The sequence below is a fragment of the Salmo trutta genome, chromosome 12 (assembly GCF_901001165.1).
Source record: "Salmo trutta chromosome 12, fSalTru1.1, whole genome shotgun sequence".
NCBI classification, from domain to species: Eukaryota; Metazoa; Chordata; class Actinopteri; order Salmoniformes; family Salmonidae; genus Salmo; species Salmo trutta.
In genome coordinates this window covers 19,502,564-19,525,681 of record NC_042968.1, presented here as the reverse complement: position 1 = coordinate 19,525,681, position 23,118 = coordinate 19,502,564, and the positions used below count along the sequence as shown (strand labels likewise).

General features: G+C 42.0%; 2 non-coding genes and 1 pseudogene across 2 annotated transcripts; 1 reads left to right on the top strand and 2 right to left on the bottom strand.

Moving 5' to 3' along the window:
* Window positions 1-6,247: 6,247 nt before the first annotated feature.
* On the top strand, window positions 6,248-16,719 carry LOC115202700 (hepatic triacylglycerol lipase-like; annotated as a pseudogene).
* Window positions 16,720-17,494: 775 nt separating this feature from the next.
* trnar-acg (transfer RNA arginine (anticodon ACG)) lies at window positions 17,495-17,567 on the bottom strand. Its single transcript has one exon. It is a non-coding gene; the product is annotated as a tRNA-Arg (tRNA).
* Window positions 17,568-19,706: 2,139 nt separating this feature from the next.
* On the bottom strand, window positions 19,707-19,779 carry trnar-acg (transfer RNA arginine (anticodon ACG)). Its single transcript has one exon. It is a non-coding gene; the product is annotated as a tRNA-Arg (tRNA).
* Window positions 19,780-23,118: the final 3,339 nt, after the last annotated feature.

Here is a 23,118-nt window from a genome sequence, read left to right as displayed (position 1 = left end):
GAAGTATGAAGGTAGTTTTGTGCCTATCCACAAAAAGGGGTTAAATATGTGTTTATGAATATGCTATTGTAACCGATGTGAAATGGCTAGTTAGTTAGCGATGGTGCGCGCTAATAGCGTTTCAATCGGGTAACGTCACTCGCTCTGAGACCTGAAGTAGTTGTTCCCCTTGCTCTGCAAGGGCTGCGGATTTTGAGGCGCGATGGGTAACGATGCTTCGTGGGGTGTCAGTTGTTGATGTGTGCAGAGGGTCCCTGGTTCAAGCCCAGGTTGGGGCGAGGAGAGGGATGGAAGGTAAACTGTTTTCACTATTGAATGTGTTTCTCTGGGCTATAGTAGTAAAAGCCAAATTGAATATTTTATCAAATACTTGTAAAAATATATATATATACAGTATATACCTAAAGGGGTCCTAAAATTCAAAATCAAATAGCTAAATGATTCATAGTATGACCATCTTAGAACAATTCCATATGTCAGCACAGCAATATACTTTGTATCCCTCATTTACTCAGGTGTTTCCTTTATTTTGGAAGTTACCTGTACAATATACTTTATATCCCACGGTTCAGTGTACTGTTGGTCACAGAGCTGACAACACAGGTAACAAAGACCTGCGCATCCTTGACCAGACAGGTCACTGACTGTATGTAGTCACGGTCAGTGAGGGGGACAGGGGTCCACTTCCCCTCTTTACAGGTGGTAAAACTGTAGGTTGACATGGGTCAGGTGACAGCAAACAGAAAACAAGCCCTGCCTGTGTTTGAAAAAGCAAAGGTTCATTCTGTTTGCTCTTACCATAGGTTAACCTGCAGCTGACATCACAGACGACACAGGATGTTTCTTTAACTCTTTAGGCTCTGCCGCTAGTCATCTAATCTAAAGACGTGAGCGCAGACAGAAGTACAATACACTACTTTGTTTAAGTTAACAGCTGGGTGTCATTGCGTGATAAAACATTGTCTCCATATAAACTGAAATGAATAGATCATGTTTATGTACCATAGCTCTCCAAACAAACTTGGGAAATGTATATTTGAATTTGAATTCACCTCCAGAATTTAATGACCTACACAAGTGGTATTCAAACCTTTTCAGCGGGACACCATTTTTATTCGTAATAATTTATTGCAACCCCACCACAAATATAATGACACAAACTTAAAAACGGTACATTTCGATTTTTACATCAACAAATAACCTTCAATTTACTCAATAACATTTTATTTTTCAAATTATCTTTCTCAAAAACATTTGTATATTGTCTCATGGGTTGGTTGTTTAGCAACAAAACCGACAGGTGCGCAACTATGTGTGCGAAACAGACGGGGTTGGCTATATTTAATCTATATTCTGTCACAATGTTTATTGAAAACATAAATACATAAATATAAATATGAATTGCACAATGAGCACTTGTTGTCTCTAAAATACATCATTATAGTTGTTGGTTTGCTAGCTTACCATATTGGCATCAGTCAAAATACCTCAAAACAAGACATGGTATCAAGAACAAGGTAAAAACTAGCTGAAACAAACCACCTACGATTACCCACATAAAATCAAATCAAATGTATTTATAAAGCCCTTCTTACATCAGCAGATATCTCAAAGTGCTGTACAGAAACCAAGCCTAAAACCCCAAACAGCAAGCAATGCAGGTGTAGAAGCACAGTGGCTAGGAAAAACTCCCTAGAAAGGCCAGAACCTAGGAAGAAACCTAGAGAGGAACCAGGCTATGAGGGGTGGCCAGTCCTCTTCTGGCTGTGCCGGGTGGAGATTATAACAGAACATGGCCAAGATGTTCAAATGTTCATAGATGACCAACAGGGTCAAATAATAATAATCACAGTGGTTGTCGAGGGTGCAACAAGTCAGCACCTCAGGAGTAAATGTCAGTTGGCTTTTCGTAGCCGATCACATTCATTATCTCTACCGCTCCTGTTGTCTCTAGAGACATGGCAGCTTCTTGTCATTGTTGCTAGCTATCTGGCCATCCAGAATCACAACAACATACGTCCTTGTGCCCCATTGAAGCGTGCACATAGGTTATCTGACAACGTCACGAAAACTGTCTATAATCTGTACTCTTACTTTTTATATATTTTTTAATGGCGACCCCAATGCAATTCCTCAGTGACTCACGACCTCGACTTTGAATACCACAGACCTACACTATAGAAAGAGACCCGAACAGAGGTGCTATCCTACTGGGCACACCATGTCATTTCAACATGGACAATTGGGTAATATTTGGTTGAGATGTTGATAAATGAGATTACAACCTATAAGATTGCAACCCACTCAAAAAGACACCCAATGTTTGTTAAATTCCCAATGTGTTATTACTATGCATTCAACAATCTAAAACCACAACCAAATTCCAATGGAAAGACAATGTCACATTTTTGGTTTAGTAATGTGTTATCACCGTTTTAAAAGGTGTTGTTTATTTACACCTACTTAAAAACCTCTTAAGGATCCTTTTTTTCAATTTTTGCCTGAAATGAAACACCCAAATCTAACTTCCTGTAACTCAGGACCTGAAGCAAGGGGTTCAAACAGGACCTCCGACACAGCGGGGTTCAAACTGTAGAACCCAGTTTCTACATTTGAATATAAAAATAGATTTTATCAAACAAAACTATGCTACATTTTATCTTTGGGTCTCTCAGGATGACAAATCAGAGCAAGATTACTGAATGTAAGTACAGTATTTACCAACAGAGGTGAATGTGTCAAACCAGTTGCCGTGATAAAAGTTTTTTGTTGTTGTGCACTCCCCTCAAACAATAGCATGGTATTTTTTCACTGTAATAGCTACTGTAAATTGGACAGTGCAGTTAGATTAACAAGAATTTAAGCGTTCTGCCCATATAAGACATATCTATGTCCTGGGAAATGTTTTTGTTACTTACAACGTCATGCTTATCACATTAGCACACGTTAGCTCAACCGTCCCGCGGGGGAACACCAATCCCGTAAAGGTTCATGTGTTATCACTGTACTTCATCTAATAGCACAACCAAATGACTTGGATTGCAGTTAAAATTACATAAAAAATACATCTATGCCATTCGAGATTCTGGGCAGATTATTACAGTAATTTTTACAGCAATTGTGAAGATCTCCACAGAGCTGGGATCTTAAACATGCATGCTTTCTATGATTACATAAGAAGACATTTATAGTTACAGTAACTTTAAAATAAGACCATGGATGTGTTACTCATTTTAAGGTTGAATAAATACTGTTACATTAGTTTGTAAGATGCTTTAACTTTAGGCTATTTACTGTATTACAAAAGTCATATTGAATTGTGTTTGGATGACAAAGCAACCAAACATCAACATTTGAAGGAGCGGTATCTTCTGTTTGGATACAGTTCTATCGGTGCCACTGACTTAGTCAGGCTTTCTAGTTTGTCTGCATATTAATAATTGATATGTTGGATTCACGTTTCCATCTCAACCAAAATCCTAAATTAAGGAATAGGACTAAATGAAATCAGCCTTTTTTTATTGCACTTTAAATAAAGTTTGATTTATTCCTTTTCTTTAAACTTTGATGTTTGGTTGAGATGTAGACATGAATCCAACATTATTATTAACTCATTTGGAAATCAACCAAAGCTTGAAACTCTAGGCCTACAGTGCCTTCGGAAAGCATTCTGACCCCTTGACTTTTTCCACATTTTGTTACGTTACAGCCTAAATCGTTTTTTTTGTCATCAATCTACACACAATACCCCACTGTGACGAAGCAAAAACAGGTTTTTAGAAATGTTTGCAAATGTATAAAAAATGAAAAAATGAAATATTACATTTACATAAGTATTCAGACCCTTTACTCAGTACTTTGTTGAAGCACCTTTGGCAGCGATTAGCTTTGCGTCCTCTTGTGTATAAGGCTACAAGCTTGGCACACCTGTATTTGGGGAGTTTCTCCCATTCTTCTCTGCAGATCCTCTCAAGCTCTGTCAGGTTGGATGGGGAGCGTCGCTGTCCAGCTATTTTCAGGTCTCTCCAGAGATGTTCGATCATGTTCAAGTCCGGGCTCTGGCTGGGCCACTCAAGCACATTCAGAGACTTGTCCCGAAGCCACTCCTGTGTTGTCTTGGCTGTGTGCTTAGGGTCATTGTCCTGTTGGAAGGTGAACCTTCACCCCAGTCTGAGGTCCTGAGCGCTCTGGAGCAGGTTTTCATCAAGGGTCTCTCTATACTTTGCTCCGTTCATCTTTCGCTTGACCCTAACTAGTCTATCAACGGTAGGGACTGGGAAACATCCCCACAGCATGTTGCTGCCACCACCAAGCTTAACCCGTAGGGATGGTGCCAGGTTTCCTCCAGACATGACGCTTGGTATTCAGGCCAAAGAGTTCAATCTTGGTTTCATCAGACCAGAGAATCTTTTTTCTCATGGTCTGAGCGTCCCTTAGGTGCCTTTTGGTAAACTCCAAGCGGGTTGTCATTTGCTTTTACTGAAGAGTGGCTTTCGTCTGGCAGGACGGAAAGTAAACAGAAGTTGAAATAGTAGAACTAATATTGTTAGTGCTTTTATCCCTTTTGTCTAAGAGATATTGATTCAAACTAAGAGGACAATGGAGGATGAGATAGAACTGACAAATGAAGACATTATTTCCAGAAGTTTCCAGTAAACTGAGGAAACACTAACAGGCATGGTTAACATTAACAGGCATGGTTAACATTAACAGGCATGGTTAACACTAACAGGCACGGTTAACACTAACAGGCACGGTTAACATTAACAGGCACGGTTAACACTAACAGGCACGGTTAACACTAACAGGCACGGTTAACACTAACAGGCACGGTTAACACTAACAGGCACGGTTGACATTAACAGGCACGGTTGACATTAACAGGCACGGTTAACACTAACAGGCACGGTTAACACTAACAGGCACGGTTAACACTAACAGGCACGGTTAACACTAACAGGCACGGTTAACACTAACAGGCACGGTTAACACTAACAGGCACTAACAGACCGGTTAACACTAACAGGCACGGTTAACACTAACAGGCACGGTTAACACTAACAGGCACGGTTAACACTAACAGGCACGGTTAACACTAACAGGCACGGTTAACACTAACAGGCACGGTTAACACTAACAGGCACGGTTAACACTAACAGGCACGGTTAACACTAACAGGCACGGTTAACACTAACAGGCACGGTTAACATTAACAGGCACGGTTAACACTAACAGGCACGGTTAACACTAACAGGCACGGTTAACACTAACAGGCACGGTTAACACTAACAGGCACGGTTAACACTAACAGGCACGGTTAACACTAACAGGCACGGTTAACACTAACAGGCACGGTTAACACTAACAGGCACGGTTAACACTAACAGGCACGGTTAACACTAACAGGCACGGTTAACACTAACAGGCACGGTTAACACTAACAGGCACGGTTAACACTAACAGGCACGGTTAACACTAACAGGCACGGTTAACACTAACAGGCACGGTTAACACTAACAGGCACGGTTAACACTAACAGGCACGGTTAACACTAACAGGCACGGTTAACACTAACAGGCACGGTTAACACTAACAGGCACGGTTAACATTAACAGGCACGGTTAACACTAACAGGCACGGTTAACATTAACAGGCACGGTTAACACTAACAGGCACGGTTAACACTAACAGGCACGGTTAACACTAACAGGCACGGTTAACACTAACAGGCACGGTTAACACTAACAGGCACGGTTAACACTAACAGGCACGGTTAACACTAACAGGCACGGTTAACATTAACAGGCACGGTTAACATTAACAGGCACGGTTAACATTAACAGGCACGGTTAACACTAACAGGCACGGTTAACATTAACAGGCACGGTTAACATTAACAGGCACGGTTAACACTAACAGGCACGGTTAACACTAACAAAAGCTTGGGGTCATCCAGTATCTTTACTCTCTGCTACAAAACCGTTTCACAATCAGCCCATTCTTCCACCCACCCAACACCCACCTCTGCACTTTTGCAATCTGGGACGACAGCCAATCAGGACCTGACTTGTCTCCCTTTCCCAGGTACCCCTGCTCCTACTTTTTCCTACTCTATCTGAGTACAAAGTGTTCTTTACTCTCTTCTCAAGCCCACCCTGACTTCATGAATCACCCCCTGCATACATCTTCAGTGAGGGCCTCACCTCCAGCTCACACTCAGCTTAAATAATTCCAACTGCCCTCTTCTATTAGCCTTATTCAGCTGCTGTGCTCTCCACCTGAAGTGTGTGTGTATGTAGGATTACCTGGGAGTCTGTGTCGACACCATGGCTCTGGTCCAGGTGCTCAGAGTCCTGTGCTGCCTGCTGCTCACTTATCACCTGGGTGATGCCAGGAGAATCAAGGGAAGTGGAACAGATGAGTGTCTGATTTGTCACTTTAAAACTTCCTGGGTTGGGTGTTAATCAAAAATAGCCCTTTCCACACTTTGAAAATACAAAGAGGTACATGAAATATACAGTTGAAGTCGGAAATGTACATACACCTTAGCTAAATACATTTAAACTCAGTTTTTCACAATTCCTGACATTTAATCCAAGTAAAAAAATCCCTGTTTTAGGTCAGTTAGGATCACCACTTTATTTTAAGAATGTGAAATGTCAGAATAATAATAGAAAGAATGATTTATTTCAGCTTTTATTTCTTTCATCACATTCCCAGTGGGTCAGAAGTTTACATACACTCAATTAGTATTTGGTAGCATTGCCTTTAAATTGTTTAACTTAGGTCAAACGTTTCGGGTAGCCTTCCACAAGCTTCCCACAATAAGTTGGGTGAATTTTGGCCCATTCCTCCTGACAGAGCTGGTGTAACTGAGTCGGGTTTGTAGGCCTCCTTGCTCACACACGCTTTTTCAGTTCTGTCCAGTAATGTTCAATATATCCACATAATTTTCCTCCCTCATGCCGCCATCTATTTTGAGAAGTTCACCAGTCCCTCGTGCAGCAAAGCACCCCCACAACATGATGCTGCCACCCCCGTGTTTCACGGATGGGATGGTGTTCTTCAGCTTGCAAGCCTCCCCCTTTTTTCTCCAAACATAATGATGGTCATTATGGCCAAACAGTTCTATTTTTGTTTCATCAGACCAAGGGACATTTCTCCAAAAAGTACGATCTTTGTTCCCATGTGCAGTTGCAAACTGTAGTCTGGCTTTTTATGGCGGTTTTGGAGCAGTGGCTTCTTCCTTGCTGAGCGGCCTTTCAGGTTATGTCGATATAGGACTCGTTTTACTGTGGATATAGATACTTTTGTACCTGTTTCCTCCAGCATCTTCACAAGGTCCTTTGCTGTTGTTCTGGGATTGATTTGCACTTTTTGCACCAAAGTACGTTCATCTCTAGGAGACAGAACATACCGCTCCTCCAGTCATACCGCTCCTTCCTGAGCGGTATGACTGCTGCGTGGTCCCATGGTGTTTATACTTGCGTACTCTTGTTTGTACAGATGAACGTGGTACCTTCAGGCGTTTGGAAATTGCTCCCAAGGATGAACCAGACTGTGCTTATTTTCTGAATGCCCGAATGCATGTTGTTCAAGTAATAACTCTCCTATTTGGGTCAAAATGGTGACTGTGAAATGACCAATTCTGAGAATAAAGATACTAACAGTGCTAGTTAGATGTAAAATAGATTACTGTTGTGAAGTATCTACTACAATACTATCATTGTTGTGGCTGAAGTGACAACAATGTGGAGGGAGAGTTTGGCGAAAATAAAACAAACACTGCATATAAAATATAAACAAATATTTAAAATATATATATAACATGTAAATATTAAATATTAATATAAAATATACAAAAAAATACAGTAAGTTGTATGAACAAAACAAATCTACCATCTCTAAGGGCTGTTTCCCAACTCATATTTCTTGCAATCAGAAATGAAAGCTGGATTACATTATCACCACACAAAGTTATACTGTATATTGGGCAGTGTCTCTAGTCTAGTGTCCACTCATGGTCAAACTAGACAAGGAATACACAGACTCTAGTCACAAGTTAACACTTACCAGAACAAAAAGTCAATGCAGAGGGTGAGTGTACAGGGGAATCAATTCCTAAATCAATGGGTTTGAACCCTGTGCTGTTCAATAATCAGGTATGTATGAAATGCACATGTATGAAAATGCTTGCTCTACCACTCTGTACACAATAATCTGTTGTTGTACTTCAAAACACATTATTGTCAAATATAAAATCCTAAAACATTATACCTTTTTACTCTATTATTACTCTGCATTGACCATGTTTGTATTTTTTAACGTTTGTAGTGGACCCGAAGCCTGTCCTGAGAATTAAGATGCCTCACATTACCAGCACAGTCTTCAAGCTCTACTCTGATGGTGCTAAAGACATGGAGGACTGGTGCACGGTGGAGGCTTTCAGGCCTCATACTCGGACCTCCTGTGGTTTCAACAGCAGTCATCCTCTCATCATCATCACCCACGGATGGTCGGTACGGCCTGTTCTCTCCTCTCCTCCTGGCTCAACTAGTGATGACACGTACACAACATGGCCATTAGCTCCTATGTAAAACACATCACTAATGGACAGTAGATGCCCCCAATGATATACAGTGGAGGGCCAGATATAATATGGTGGCAGTTCTCCTTATTTTACTCAGTTGTTGTTCTGCACTTCAGATGCAGGCCGGTAAATGTGATGGAAACTGTAGTAAGTTGGGGGGAATGAAGTTATATAGATTTGTATGGTCCCTTACAACAAAATGTGAGCCAAATGAGTAGGGTTGCAAAGCTACAGGTGAATTATCAAAGTTACCGGAATCTTCTATCATTTTGGTAATGAACAGGTAATATATGGTAACTTTTGTAATTTATACTTTAATAACTTTTATAAATGTCTTCATATATAGAATACATGTTTTATATTTGTGTCCATATTATCCATGAGTTTCTAGTGATTATGGTTCAAGAAAAAAAAATTATGAAAAAAAATTATGAAAAAAGCATCCAATCAGCAATGACATTATTTTTGAATTACCTCTGCAACTCTTCCAACTATTTATTTTTTCACAACTGCTACCAGCTTGGCGACAAAATACATATTGACATATTAAAGTAAATAAAAGTGTGTAAAAAAATAAATAAAATGATATTTCATGCTGAAACCCTCATATTAAACACCAATGGTATTCACTAAGTTGATGGTTTAAATTTATAATAATGTTTAACAGCTTTGTATTTTAAAACTATGTTATTTGATATATTTGACATGTGATAAGGCCACATAGAGGGACAGAAATAATTATGTACACCTGTGATAATCTGGAGTACTCAAAAAGGCCACTAGATGTCATCTGATAAAATTCCCCCGAAAACCTTGAAAGTTACCAAAATTCTGAGAGTTTACTGGTAAACGTAGAAGGATTCCAGTAAGATACCCTCCCTTTCCAACCCTACAAATGAGACTAAAACCCATTTCTCTTTTTCCAAGATAAACGCTCTGATGGAGAGCTGGGTGCCCGTTCTTGCTTCTGCTCTGAAGACCAGTCTTGGAGATGTCAATGTGATCGTCACTGACTGGCTTTTACAGGCCAATATTAACTACCCTAACGCAGCCCAGAACACTATGGCAGTGGGGAAGGACATAGCATTCCTGCTACAGTGGCTGCAGGTGAGAGAGAGTCAGAAAAGTGTTCAACGTGTTCAACAAGGATTGTCATAGCAAAGTACTGTTTGTGTTCTTTAGGAGATATAAGTTCTTTAGGAGATATAATGTCTCCTACAAAAGACAATAATGCCACATAACCTCCTTTTCACATCAACACTAAAATAATAGTGATCTTTGTGTGTTAGGAGTTTTACCAGTTTCCTGCAGAGAAAGTTCATCTGATTTGATACAGTCTTGGTGCTCACATCTCTGGATTTGCTGGAAGCTACCTGGGAGGACCTGGAAAGATTGGACGAATCACTGGTGAGACTTTCTACTCTCTGTAAATATTTTGTCACACCATTTCCTTGCTAAATAATGCATTAGAGTACAATTCTTATAGAAGTATCCAAGTCTAATGGCACTCTGGTGAAAAGCCTGAGATCCTTTGTGTTTTTTTGTCCAGGTCTGGATCCAGCAGGTCCCCTGTTTGAGGGCATGGCAGCATCAGACAGACTGTCCCCTGATGATGCCCTCTTTGTGGATGCCATCCACACCTACACTCAAGAACGCATGGGGCTGAGTGTGGGCATCAAGCAGCCTGTGGCACATGTTGACTTCTACCACAACGGGGGTGACTTCCAACCAGGATGCCACCCTTTCCAGAGCTTAATGGAACATATTGCCTTGCATGGAATCAATGGTGAGTCTGTCACAGTGGTGGAGTGGGGAGGGGAGAGTCATTTGGCATATAGAAAAATATTGGTAGGGTATATTAAGGGGAAGAGCTGTTTTTGATCAGAGTAAACCATTACCACTTATCTTGCAGAGAGGCTCAAACTAAAATAATAAAGCAGTATTGTGTGAAAGCAGTGCCTCATCTTATATTCACGCTGCTCTGCTGAATATGAATAGAATTCCCAATAGTCTGAAATAAGTGGTAGTGGGATTTCGGGGGATTCAATCAAAAACTTTTTTTTTCTTACATGAAAGACAAAAGCACATTAAAGCATCTGTCATCCTCATGAGTTAATTAGCCAAATACGTCTCCCTCAGCCTTGTCCGTCTACTCTGCATTCTGCCTCCAGGCTATGATGAGATCTCCTCAGGAGAAGCAGGCCTGAAGACAGGTCTCAGATCAGTCTGCTCACAGACATAAAGAGGTAGACAGGCCTTTTTACCCAGAGAGGTGACAGGACATCATCTGCTTTGGGGATAATGACCAATCCCCAAATAATGACCAACTAAAAAGTATAATCAGAATATAATCAGGATCTTGTTAAGGCGTAGTCTGTATTCTGAGGAGAGGAAAGAGTTAAGGCTGGAACAGATACAGTTCTGAATAGCCTCAGTCCCAGTTTAGTTTAACCAGGGCTAGAATCATGCAGTGACCTGATCACAAAGGGGAACATTTGAGTCCAAAGTTTGAATGCTCGATTCATATGTGTTACAGTCTTATTACCTGCCCCCTTTTAAAATTCCACTCACGTTTCCACTCTTTCTCCGCTAGGTTTTGAGCAGACAGTGAAATGTGCCCATGAGCGTTCAGTCTACCTGTTCATCGACTCCCTTCTGAACAAAGACAAGCAGATCATGGCCTGCAGATGCAGTGATGATAACGCCTTTGAGAAGGGTACCTGCCTGGACTACCGTAAGAACAAATGCAACACACTGAGCTATAACGTCAGGAGGGTGCGCAGTGTCGCCGACAAGAAGCTCTACAACAAAACCCACTCTTCCATGTACGTTGGAAATACTGTAGAATGTCAGAAGTCCTTCCTTAACAAGCAGGAAAACGTGTAGTTGGCACAGGCAGGAGCCTAGAGTAATACATGTTAACTTCATGGCATTGTACTGTACTGTACAAAACCAGGAATAACATTTTGCATAAGAGTCCATGGTCAATAACACCATAAAGTCTCATGGGAAGAAACAAGCAGGGAATTGTAGGCATGTTACATTATTTGATGCAATACCATATTAGTTTGATGCAAAGACCATTTTAGTTGGGACACACTTTGGTCAATATATGCCATGACAAGATCTCACTAGGAAATAATGTTCTAGGGTCTATTTCAGATCAAGGGGACAGTTTTTGGTGTCTGTATTACCACTTTGTGACATCTGCTGATGTAAAAAGGGCTTTATAAAATACACTTGATTGATTGATATGATGAGGTAAAGTCTGGAACTTTGGTAAGGGTGTAGTGACAGGAGCTTAGAAATCTGAGACTGTGGCTTTATTGAAAATGACTTCATCTGCTGTGGAGCACAGCCAATAAGAGACACTTTAAAGCTTCTCCTCCTCTGAAGCCAATGAGGCAGTTAAAATCCTATCCCAGTCTCCTTTTCAATCTTTATTTAACTAGGTAAGTCAGTTAATAACAAATTATTATTTACAATTACAGCCTACCAGAGAACAGAGGGTTAACTGCCTAGTTCAGGAGTAGAACGACAAATGTTTACCTTATCAGCTCGGGGATTCGCTCCAACAACCTTTTGGTTACTGGCCCAAAGCTCGAACCACTAGGCTACCTGCCGCTGACATCAACAACATCCTGAAACCAACACCATCCTGACACCAACACCATCCTGACACCAACACCATCCTGACACCAACAACATCCTGACACCAACACCATCCTGACACCAACACCATCCTGACATCAACACCATCCTGACATCAACACCATCCTGACACCAACAACATCCTGACACCAACACCATCCTGACACCAACACCATCCTGACATCAACACCATCCTGACACCAACACCATCCTGACACCAACAACATCCTGACAACAACACCATCCTGACATCAACACCATCCTGACAACAACACCAACCTGACACCAACACCATCCTGACACCAACACCATCCTGACACCAACACCATCCTGACAACAACAACAACACCAACCTGACACCAACACCATCCTGACACCAACACCATCCTGACACCAACACCATCCTGACAACAACACCATCCTGACATCAACACCATCCTGCCATCAACACCAACCTGACATCAATACCATCCTGACAACAACACCAACCTGACACCAACAACATCATGACATCAACACCAACCTGACATCAACACCATCCTGACATCAACACCAACCTGACACCAACACCATCCTGACACCAACACCATCCTGACACCAACACCATCCTGACAACAACACCATCCTGACATCAACACCATCCTGCCATCAACACCAACCTGACATCAACACCATCCTGACATCAACACCAACCTGACACCAACACCATCCTGACATCAACACCAACCTGACACCAACCACAAGCTTCAGTGTCTGGAAAGTGTTGCTACAGCATATTACAACACTGCACTCATCACTATCACACATAGACAGACACTACCTGACGGTGAGATGCATGCATGTGGACAGCAGGCTTTGCAGGTTTGTGTGGAGTTTGAGTGTGTGTGTGTGTGAGAGGGCATGTGTGTGTGAGCAGTAGGTGAGTCTGTAACAGTAGCTGGTGTATGTTATGTCAGGGTGTGTGTCGGTCTGTGTGTAGGTGTGTGTGTTGGGTGGTGTGTCAGTGTGTGTGTAGGGTGTGTAGGTGTGTGTTATGTCAGGGTGTATGTAGGTTTGTGTGTAGGATGTGTAGGTGTCTGTAAGTGTAACATTCTCTACTGTCTCTCTACTGGCCTCTCTGATTAGAGTATGAAACTCTGCCTCCTGCAAGTCTGGCCCCGCCCAGAATCTGATTTCATAAACAAAGCTCTGTGGAAACAGGGAGAAGGGATGGAATGGTTGCTCTGGCAATGGGCGGGAAGTGGTTGAGGAAGCGGGGGTCAGGTGACCAGAGCAGGCGCCAGTCAGGCAGGGAGTAGACCAGTGACGCCAGCAGGTCAGGGTTCAGACACACACTGACGTCATCAGTGAGGTCATCAGCCCACAGCCAGTCTAGCTGTCCCATTGGCTCGGCCGCCACCCACAGAGACCCCTGCTCCTCAGCCAGGGAAAGCCCGTAGGGGGTCAGCATATGCTCCAGACTCCGCCCCAGGTCAGGGATTGACTGAGAGGCTTTGGGCCATGCTCCCCAGAGGAGGAGCTGGTGTAAGGCAGGCGGGGACCAGGGACTGATGTCAACTCTCTGAAAGACAAGGCCGCTCATACCATGCAGAACCTCCTCTCTCTGTATTCTCTCTCCTGTCTCTCCTCTCTCAGTATCTCCATCTGAGGCAGTAGAGAAGGACGCAGAACATATCCCCCAACACCTACACACTCCTCTCCCTCACCTTCACACACACTGACCCCTCATTCACCTACACGCTCCTTACCACGGCTGCTACAGTCTCTCTCCCTTCCCTCATCCTCTGAGTCGTAGGTTATGTGTGTGTCTGCCAGTAAGTCCACTAGTGTCTATGTGTTCGTGATCATCCGAGGGTGTGTGTGTGGTGGTGTGTGTGGGGTGTAGCCAGTAACAATGTGTGTGTGTGTGTCTTGTATCTCAGGGCAACAGGCATTTAGTCTCTGGGGGGAGGAGTGTATGGGCAGGGGGAGGGGCTATGTAACCATGGAGATAGAAACCAGAACCAGAAAGTCCTGAACCAACCTGATGGGATGATTAGAACTAGAGGAGAGAAAACCCCTGTGTATGTAATGTGATAGTTCAGCAGGTATGTGGTAGGTCAGTGTGTGTCCTCCCAGAATGCTCTTCATTTATCACCTGATTTACTTAACAAAAGGCACATCATAATATGTGGTCCAAGTATCCTCATGACATGGCAAAAGTTGGGGTGTGGGCCTTTCGTATTTTGTTCTCTATTACTCCTCTATTGTTCCCTCAAGTAAGGGGGAGGCCGATGACATCAGAGGGCACCATCAGACCAACTCCTTGAATGGCCTACTCCTTGAAGTTTGCAGTTTTGTCTAGAAAACACTATTTGCTTAAAACATCATTTTTTTACCCTTAAGTGATTACTGTATTTATACGTGGGATATTGTTTTTCAACAGGAAAAGTAAAAAAATATCTGGAGTGCGTCTTTAAGTATTGTAGCTGTGGCCCTGATATGAGCTGAGTTTTCATGCAGACAGTACACTGGGGCTACAGAGTTCAAGTCTCTACATGCAGTGCCAAGTGAATGTCTACACACCCCTTGCACAGTCTTCAAATTTTGCTGCCTTAAAATTACATCTAAAAAGTGATTAAATTCGATTTTTTTCCTACAGACCTACTCCACATTTTCAAAGTGAAAGAATATTAAAGAACATTTTCCAAATTAATCAAAAATATAAAAAATGAAGATGTCTAGATTGTGTATGTCTTCACACCCCAAAGTTAATACTTGGTGGAAGCACCTTTGGCAGCCATCACAGCTGTTAATAATTTTGAATAAGATTCTACCAACTTCGCACAACTCTTAGGGCAACATACATCCATTGTTTTTGACAAAATTGCTCAAACTCAGTAAATTTGGTTGGGAATCATTGTTGGACAGTAATATTTAAACTTTGTCTCTGATTTTTAAGCAAATTTAAGTTAGAACGTAGACTGGACAAGGGACGCTCAACACCTATGGAAAAGCCATTCTGGTGTGTCTTTGGCATTAACATTTGTGTGTTATATATTCAGCAAACTGACGCAGGGTTTCCGCTAACTTTTTATCTGGGCTTTGCTGCTTTCATATGTCTTTTGATCCTGACAAACTCCCCAGTCCCTGCAGGTGACAAACATACCCATAACATGATGCTGCCAAATATATATTGAGTGTTCCTGAATGGTCCAGTCTCAGCCCTGACTTAAATCTGCTTGAAAATCAGAGAAAATGTTTGAATATTTCTGCCCATCAATGATTCCCATCCTAATTTATTGAGCTTGAGCATTTTTGACAAAATAACTATATGATGCCATAGGAGCTGTGCAAGGTTGGTAGAATCTTATTAAAAATGATTCACAGCTGTAGCTGCTGTCAAAGGTGCTTCAACCAAGTAATAACTCTGGGGTGTGAAGACAATCGATACATCTTCATTTTGTTTTACTAATTTAGAAGATTTTCTAGAATTAGATTGTGTAGCTCTATCTGATCTAATCCCTTTTTAGATTGAATTTAAAGTCAGTTAAATGTGAAGACTGTGAAAGGGGTCTGTAGACTTTCACTAGAGACTGGATCCAGTCAGCTCTGTCTGCCCCTGTACAACGTAGAGCTTCCCCATGGGTAGCAGTAATAGCAGTAGCAGTAATAGCAGTAATAGGGTAGCAGTAATGGAAGTACATGGAAACAGCTCATACCTCTGAATGAAATAGGACTATAAATGGAGAGGGAGATATCAATAATTGATGTGTGTGTGCATCACAAAGGAACACTCTCCCTGCCAAGCCACTGTACGTTTTGATCCCATTCTGCTGTACATCGCCTTATGAATGATTTACGTGCATCTACACTAAGAGTAGAGAGTCACATTCTTGTTCCTCCCTACTGTCAGAGCCGCTACACTTCTGGAGGGGGATGAAAATACTGTATTTCCTCACCCCCACCCCTGAATGTCCTTATAAAAGAGGCTGCCCAAGACTATGGTTATTTCACATGCACAGCAGTTTCAGCTAATAAATAACAATGTAATAGTCAAACCCTTCTTCTGCTTTTCAGGTTCATTACTTGCAGCCCATGTGTGAAAGAAACCTGGGAAAAACCTGAGGAAGTGCATCAAGGTGAATGTACTTCTCTCTAACCTCTCACTCTTCCTCTCAGCATCGAGGAGATCTCAGGCAATAAGACATACACCTTTCTGATCACCCTGGACTCAGACATTGGGGACCTGATGATGCTGATGTTCCGCTGGGAGGGGAGTGTTGTGAACAATATGTGAAGCAAGATGCAGACCTTTAACCCCTGGGGTAGTGGGGGAATGAGGCCCAAGCTCACCGTGGGCAAAATCCGTGTCAAAGCAGGCGAGACACAAAATAGGTGGGTATCCATCCCTCTGGGGGGCAATGAGGGTGTGAGATTGAATTGCATTAATAAAGATCAATAAAGGTCGTTGAGGAATGGGTGTGGGTGTGGTTAGGTGAGAAGGGAGTGGACACACGCTTGTTAGTCACCCAGCTATGAACTACCAGAGGGGCTCAACTTTCTCTGGATGGCAAGGTTATCTAACACTAATTGTGATAAGGCATGCTGATGGCAGCCCTCGTTATATAACAAGATAAAAGATAAATAAAGAATGAAATAGATAGTTAGTGAAAGGCACTTAATCCTAATGGGTATACACAGGCAGAGACAGGCTTGTGGGGCGTACTAGAGTCTTGTCATAATGCCCCCGTTCTGGAAAATACACAGTATGCTACATGAGAGAGGATTTCCATGTCATGTTACATTGTAAATTCACACATGCAAGAAAGAGCACATTATAAATCTTAAAGGTTAAGGCTGTATAGGCACCACTGCATGTGCAGTATCCATTCCACCCCTCAGATGCTGTGCTATAAATATAAATATTTCTAACAAGCACAATATACAAAATACCATAATAATCATGTATACTATGAGTTGATCAATATCAGCAGTATACTGAACCACACAGTACAAGCATTTGTGTCTGTTTGAGGCCGACAGTACAGTACTTCCAAAAAGTACTATTTCAAAGGCAATTGACGCCCTCTAGTGTCTGAATTATGAAAGATGCATATAGTGGATATACTTTTCTTCTCACTTTGTCCTGATGGTTTTTTAAAAGCATATTACAGTTTTGGACATTGATTCCGCCTAATCCCGAACTGTTGATGTTACATATAGCACACGTTGACAAAGTGTCGCTGATTTTCAAATCTCACTCAAAACGTTCGAGCTTGCCAGGAGTCGAACCTAGAATCTTCTGATCCGTAGTCAGACGCGTTATCCATTGCGCCACAAGCCCAATAATAAAAATTCCAGAACTCTGCTCTAATTGCTCAATTCTGGATACTTGGTGCGGACGGCAATATGATTGGTTATTATGGTTATTAGGCGCATCGAATTTGCGGACATTGAGGGGATTCGAAAAATCTGGGCCAGGCGCCCGGTTAGGGGTGTTTTGCACCGGGTGAAATTTGTAATCGAACTGCTTCCCGGCGTGAGCCCCGTTCAAAGCCCACGGCGAAGTCGGCTCAAAACAAAGGTGTATGTCGAGTAATGAGTAGGATTCAGTGTTTTCACCTGCAAAAGTGATTGTTTTATTTCATGAAAACGCTTTATCGGCCTTCCCAATGAAAACTAAGAAAATCCGAACATATATTTTATGGAAAAGTTATGTTGAATGTTTCTGGAAGACGCACTATGCTGCCTTGTTGACAACATGATCAAGCGGTGAGGGCCCTCCTCCCTCACCACTTTTTCCCTTAATGTCACGTGTCATAGAACGGTAACCTCGCGGCTCAGCATAATCGAATCCGCTCATTGATTCAGCTTCACCGTTACTTGTGTATAAAAACTCACCGAAAAAGAAACATCTTCTCACTGTCAACTGTGTATTTTTCAGCAAACTTAACATTTATCGATTTTTGTATGAACATACCAAGACTCAATAACTGAGACATAAACTGAAAAAGTTCCACAGACATGTGACTAATAGAAATGGAATAATGTGTCCCTGAACAAAGGGGGGGTCAAAATCAAAAGTAACAGTCAGTATCTCCTGCGCCCACCAGCTGCATTAAGTACTGCAGTGCATCTCCTCCTCATGGACTGCACCAGATTTGCCAGTTCTTGCTGTGAGATGTTACCCCACTCTTCCACCAAGGCACCTGCAAGTTCCCAGACATTTCTGGGGGGAATTGCCCTAGCCCTCACCCTCCGATCCAACAGGTCCCAGACGTGCTCAATGGGATTGACATCAGGGCTTTTCGCTGGCCATGGCAGAACACTGACATTCCTGTCTTGCAGGAAATCATGCACAGAACGAGCAGTATGGCTGGTGGCATTGTCATGCTGGAGGGTCATGTCAGGATGAGCCTGCAGGAAGGGTACCACATGAGGGAAGAGGATGTCTTCCCTGTAATGCACAGCGTTGAGATTGCCTGCAATGACAACAAGCTCAGTCCGATGATGCTGTGACACACCGCCCCAGACCATGACGGACCCTCCACCTCCAAATCGATCCCGCTCCAGAGTACAGGCCTCGGTGTAACGCTCATTCCTTTGACAATAAACGCGAATCCGACCATCACCCCTGGTGAGACAAAACCCCGACTCGTCAGTGAAGAACACTTTTTGACAGTCCTGTCTGGTCCAGCAATGGTGGGTTTGTGCCCATAGGCAACGTTGTTGCTGGTGATGTCTGGTGAGGACCTGCCTTACAACAGGCCTACAAGCCCTCAGTCCAGCCTCTCTCAGCCTATTGCGGACAGACTGAGCACTGATGGAGGGATTGTGCGTTCCTGGTGTAACTTGGGCAGTTGTTGTTGCCATCCTGTACCTGTCCCGCAGGTGTGATGTTTGGATGTACCGATCCTGTGCAGGTGTTGTTACACATGGTCTGCCACTGTGAGGACGATCAGCTGTCTGTCCTGACTCCCTTTAGCGCTGTCTTAGGCGTCTCACAGTACGGACATTGCAATTTATTGCCCTGGCCACATCTGCAGTCCTCATGCCTCCTTGCAGCATGCCTAAGGCACGTTCACGCAGATGAGCAGGGACCCTGGGCATCTTTCTTTTGGTGTTTTTCAGAGTCAGTAGAACGGCCTCTTTAGTGTCCTAAGTTTTCATAACTTCTTAATTGCCTACCATCTGTAAGCTGTTAGTGTCTTAATGAAGTTCCACAAGTGCATGTTCATTAATTGTTTATGGTTCATTGAACACGCATGGGAAACAGTGTTTAAACCCTTTACAATGAAGATCTGTGAAGTTATTTAGATTTTTACGAATTATCTTTGAAAGACAGGGTCCTGAAAAAGGGACGTTCTTTTTTTGCTGAGTTTTATGAGGTATAAATTAATGGGGCACGTAGACAAAGACACTCAGCACAAATTCACAAGATATCACTAATTTCCAAATCTCATTCAGACATAGAAAAAATGCACGAGCTTGCCAGGAGTCGAACCTAGAATCTTCTGATCCGTAGTCAGACGCGTTATCCATTGCGCCACAAGCCCGTTGCTTCCTAGTAGAGCCACCATATCTATCCTCCTGCGCTGGGAAGAAAAGGCTCAAAAACAGCGCAGAAGAAAAACGCATTTGTCTTGATTCGGATACTTCAGTCAGCAGGGGCAACTCTAGCTTTTTAGGGGCTCTAAACTAGATTTGGTTGGGGTCTCCCCACCTCACCGCAATACATTCTAGCGCCTCCGCACCCTTCCCCCTCCCCCTGGCAGCTGAAAGGAAATGTTATGTTTTAAAGTTCATTGCCTACACATTTTGCCATGGGGCAGAAAGAAAATGTTGCCCTTTTATAACAAATGTAACGCAATTCTAGACATTTATAGCAGTTTCACAGCTAATTTCATGCAATGATACCCATTTTGCTATAGGGTGAAGATACATTTTTGCCATTTTAAAGATAATTTCCTACAATTCTACACATTTTGCCATGACTTATGCCATGTTAATATGATATCTGAGTGAGAATGACGAACAAAATCAATGGGGGTCCCCTGGAGGGTCCCCTGAATGCCCAGTCGGTATTCGATTACTACAAGTTTAGATAGCTGGCTAGACTAACTACTAATCTAAGAATTGACATGGGTAATTGTCAGTCAATCCAGTGACTGACATAACAAGATAAAAACTGCTGATGCACAATCAACTCTTGTATTCTACTATTCTTACTCTCAATAGTAAGCTGAGACCCCAACTAAATAAATAAAACACTGGTTTGTAATATTTCAATTTTCTCCAACTACAGTATGTTTTCCAACCTAATATATATAAAAATATGTATAAAAAAAATCTTGACAATCATTAATTTTTACTAAGATTCAAATGTTATACAGATATTGTCAAACGGTTGCAAATCAGTAATTATAAATATAACATTTTGTACAAATTAGGATTCACAACCTGTGTACACAAAGTCATATTCATACATTTTATTTTTTATCACCAACTATACCTATACCTAATGCCTGTTAGAAAAATATTCTGCACAGCGGCCACTTTTCATTTGTCCTGTTATGCCTAAGAGCAAACTGGAGCCTTTTCCATCTCAATTCTTACTGACTCCCAATAGGCATGGGAATTGATGGGCACACTGCATCAGAGATAAATGAATAATTTGCAGCATCCCAAGAATTTGTTGGCCACACAGTATTTTCACACACCGAGCTCCACACAACAGCCATAGCCTTGGTAAGCAGACTGGGTGCTAAGACTACAGCCGAGCCGACAGTGTTTGAGCATCATTCTCTGTCCCCAGGATTCATTCACAGGCCTCCCTCTCCCTCTTTAATGAGACCCCTGCTATTTGTCTGACACCAGACTGGATCAGATGGCCCAGCACACAGCAGGATTGCTCCCCCTGTCCCAGTTGTGTCTGAGGGAAATTAAATCCTATCCTGGACAAACTGGCCCCCTGGTTTTCCCAGAGAGCTTTGGCCCAGAGATAGCTAGGTGCTATGAATCGACTGTGCATCTGCAGCAGGCCCCAATCAAAACAGCCTGCCCCCTTATGGGCTGCAGTGTTCAGGCATAAGACCAATCTGCAGAACAAGACTGATTAGACAGGGACCATGGTTATACTTCACATAGCCCTCACAGCCTTGTATACTGATACCCTGATTACAGCTACTTACTTATTTTACAGCTATTATAATACTTTATTATCAATCCAAACTGCTTATACAAATACTTGACCCAGTTCCTGGGTACTTGATTATGACAACCAATTCTGCTACAGTCCCATGGGATAGGATACATGTTTCATCTCACTAAAGCTATATATTTGCAAACTTTTCAGTGTAAGAGGAGACATGATAAATCAAATAAATTAATTAATGGAATCAATTTAATGAAAGAGGAGCTGCCCTATTGAACATGTTCAAGTGCCTGCTGGGCAAAATAAACATGGGGCAAAGAATTGGGAGTTTCAGCGCATAACTGGTGTGGCAGAAATGGTGAGAAGTTATTGTGAAGATTGGAATGCAGAGAGCAGTGTCAGGGAGGCTGCAGGCAATTACCTCTGCTCTCAGTGCTGAGGAAGTACAAAGGTAAGGTAGACGGGTCTACAATTTTACTAGAGCCGTGGCTACCTTGGGGCTGTGTGATATAGAAAATAGTGTTCCAACATAATGAGAAATGTGTCATTAGCTGTAAGGAAAAAACATTGGGAGATAATATAATAGTATCTCCTCTATTGGATGCTGCTGAGAAATGTCCCCATCACTTCAAACAATCCAAACTAGAGAGACTAAATCATCCACAGAAACCACTGCCAATGTAAGGAAATTAGCTTGATTACCTTTATTTTCTTTACAATACAAAACATTAACATACGAAAGACATTTAGACGCACATGAACATCACTGACATCACACCTGCCCATCCCGACCAGCTCTTTCAATATTTAGATAATGAACCATATGCTTTTTCTATTGTCTTAATAGAGGATTGGTTTATTTCAAGATAATTAACGAGAAGACTATCGTCCAACCCATTGGGTATCTCACTGCACCCTCATATGACAGGTCTTGAAATATGATCAAACGGATCATATACCTTAATACTTCTGACAGCCAACTTTCTAACTCCACCCATTACTTCTGGATTGTATTGCATTCCCAAAAGGTATGGATTATTGAGCCATTGTTAGTTTTACACTTAAGACATGACTCTCCTTCTGCTGTATAATTAGTGAATTTTGTGTCTTGTATAATACATTAGTTTAGAAATTGCATGCATTTTATTTTTTCTACATTGGTCAGTGCAAAATTGCTTTTTAATTGTGTCATGGAAGAACATGTATGTCCTATTACCAAATAATTTACTGTTTCTATAACTTTTAGTTTTCCATGTTATCAGTGCATTCTGAAAAGCTATTCAAGGATTGTTCAATAAGATGTATTTTTTTGCTAGTGATATTGGTTCTTGTAGAATCCGTTTCAGTTTCTTCCATATTGTTCTAGTGTTCTTAACTATGAAGCTGTTAATGTTCTTAGCTTTACCCTTTGAAAAATAGACATGTGAAAACATTCTGCGGGTGAGCATGCACATCTTCAATAATTACCCATTGTTCCTTTTTAGTGCATTTAACTATGTCTCAAGTAAAAGCCTTGGGTGGGGAGTTGATGCAATTCCAAGTCTGGGAGGTTAAAACCACCCTCAGATTGAGGGAGATGTAAAACTTTTCTTTTTATTCTCTGAGTTTATGAGCTTGATTTCCTTGGCCCAGTCAAGCTGTGTGATATCTTGAAGTGGACCTTCTGGTTTGCTCATCCACTGAAAGTGATAAAGAACAAACCAACCATGGAATGATTTCTCAGTCATTCATTTCCATTCTC